The following is a 2,713-nucleotide window of genomic DNA, read 5'->3' on the forward strand; positions in this document are numbered from 1 at the left end:
ACACCTTGAAGGGATGAGTCGCTGCGTTGGGTGCTTAGGACCATAGTTTCTAGGGACACCAAGGTCAAGTGCCAGAACAAACCCCAAAGACAAGGGTCTACATCTTGCTTTGGTGAGTAATGACTGGGGTCTTAAAAGCTTATGAGCAGCCATCAAAGGCACAACTATTGGTCTCACTTTGTCCTGAGGAAATGATGAGTGATGGAAACAAAGAAACAAAGAGATGGAAAGCAATTAGTCTAATAGACCAGAACCATGTGAGCACCAGTTTTATTCCTGAGATCATCAGAATTACATGAGCCCAACTTCCAGTACTAGTATAAAAGGCATATTTTGGAAGGTCCTGTGTAGAATGGGAGGAAAATGTGGAATAAAGCTCAAAATCCTACATCAGGCTTGCTGGTCAGAGACTGTAGGATGTTTGAGAGCATGGTCCTTACACTTTCCTTCAAGTCCGGAAGTGATCTCACACCCCTGGTTAATTTTCAACCACCCAACAGGGTTTATAAGGGGAACCATAAAACTGGTGTGGTACACATATCCTAGATTAATAAACTAGTTGAGGTCAAAGGGACAGCATTTACCCAAGGACAAAGTTCAGAACGGTTAGAAAAAGGAGTACGTGATGTTACATTGTGCAGATTACAGTGAATGAGGTGAAAGTAAATGTACATAAATGTTCAGTTTTAAACCAATCCTAATTTAAAAAATTTTTTAAGAACAAAAATCCTCTGCCTATAAATAGCTACAGAGTGGTGCAATGCCTGAAACAACAGTGATTTCGGTCACAGACTGCTTTCACTTGAATAACAGTGCCAAGGGGAGGGGTGACCTTGAGCACTTAGCCAAACCCTCTGAATCTGTTTCTCTTCTGAGTCTCCAGGTTTGCAGGTGCCTGAAAGGAATGACATTGATGCATGGACGTCGTTGATCCATGGGGGCCCAATATTCTAAATATAGTTTTTATGGACCACACTCCACTTTCTGGCATTGCCCGTTTTAGGCTATGTATTGTGCTACATCCTTTACACCATCACAGATGGTGACTTGAGATGACTTGAAAAGTAAGTACACTGTGGTTCCCTAAGTTGCTCACGGTCTTTGAACACGTGAGTGTAGAATGGATTTGAACCAGCTTCGGGAAGAGCTTCCTTCTCGAGCACCATTGAACTCCAGGAGCACCACGGCCAGCTGAAGACTATCACGAGATGACCTCTCTGACTCTTACAAAGTGTTGCCTGCTTACAGAACCTGGGAAGGCCAGAGGGCGTGAGGCAACAACCAAACCAATCAAACTCACTGCCACTGAGTCTATCCCAGCTCATAGCAACCCAATAAGACAGGGTATATCTGCCCCTGTGAGTTTCCAACACTGTAACTCTGGGACTAGAAAGCCCCACCTTTCTTCCTCAAAGCGGCTGGTGGTTTCAAACAGCCGACCTTGCAGTTAGCAGCCCACATGTAACCACTAGACCACCAGGGGCTCCACGTAGGATGAGGTGTAGAACAGATTTGATTTTGCAGAACAAGAGGACAGTCATAAAGTCAGGCTGAACTAAGGGAGCAAATCACCCTCAGGAATATTATCTCATACGGGTAACTTTCCTCAACGTCTTGCCCTCTCCTGATGTCAGTCATGAATCATGTCAAAGGTAAGTCGTAGGGAAAGCTCAAAGGATCAATCTTATTGCTCTCCCTGTTTGAGGAAACAAACAAACCCTTTCAGACTTTCGAGTTGTCAGGACAACTAAGACAAATATCAGGAGGCCCAATACAAGTAATGGACTTTATTCCAGTGCTTGGCACTTTGCCAGTGTTCAAACAAACCCAAGTCCCGAGGATCTTCCCTCAGGGGGCGTTTGATCATAGATGCTCACACGGCTCCGTGCCTCAAGACTGGACTATAAATGGAATGTACTAGACAAGAGAATTGTATGAAAAACATTGAGAATTTTAAAAACTACTCAGAACCATCTAAATCTAAGGGCATTGTAATATGATTCCCCTTTCCCCACTCCCCCCCGCAGAGAGGGTTACTAGCCAGAGAGAAAGAGAAAGAGACAGAGAGAGGCAGAGAGACAGTGAGACGCACCTCTCGCCTTTGTTCTTCTCTTTTCCAAACTATAAACAACACTAGATCATTTTGTTCTTGAAGAATTCTGGACCATTATGGGGAACCCTTTCTGCCTCTGGCCACGCACAGTTCCCAGAGCGTCACGTCCCCGGGTTTCCTTGTCACCCCCCTCCGGTCCAGCGGACAGTGCGGCCGCCGGCGGGGCCTGGGAGCACCCAGTCAGCCCCAGTTTTCCAGATAAATTAGGGCAGGATGGGAGTGTCTTCTTGGCTATGCAAATCGATCCTCCTACCTTGTCCGGAAGCCACCCGCCGCCTTCCCTGGCCGCTCCCTCCCCAGTGATTTTCCTGTCCCGGACGCCTGGCGGGGCGCGCGGTTGGCGTCCGCGCTGGCCGAAAGGTAGGGGCGCTGGAGACAGCTGCTTCGCCCTCCCCAGGGACAGAGAGATCCCCCTGCGCATTGCACCTTCCTCCGCGACCTCGGGGGGCCCGGCCGCACCGCCTGTGCCTCCAGAAGACGCTTGCCCGAGCTTTCTGGGCGCTCGCCTGCGGTGCCCGGCGCAGCCGCCGGAGCCCTCTCCTCTGGCACCTCCCGCCCTGGCCTGCAGGGAGGGCGTCGGGCTCCGAGTCCCGGGACCCA

The 2,713-nt window shown here is 49.2% G+C and overlaps 1 protein-coding gene across 1 annotated transcript in view; it reads left to right on the top strand.

Annotated features, from left to right (window-relative positions):
• The first annotated feature begins 2,315 nt into the window (after window positions 1-2,315).
• Window positions 2,316-2,713, top strand: part of ST3GAL6 (ST3 beta-galactoside alpha-2,3-sialyltransferase 6) — a 112,840-nt gene continuing 112,442 nt past the window's right edge. The window contains exon 1 of the mRNA XM_045286224.1: window positions 2,316-2,473. The gene's annotated coding sequence lies outside the window, so the exon portion shown is untranslated. The remainder of the gene's footprint in view (window positions 2,474-2,713) is intronic.

The sequence above is a fragment of the Echinops telfairi genome, unplaced genomic scaffold (genome assembly GCF_000313985.2).
Source record: "Echinops telfairi isolate 266 unplaced genomic scaffold, ASM31398v2 ScPeMD7_6;HRSCAF=24_1, whole genome shotgun sequence".
NCBI lineage: Eukaryota > Metazoa > Chordata > Mammalia > Afrosoricida > Tenrecidae > Echinops > Echinops telfairi.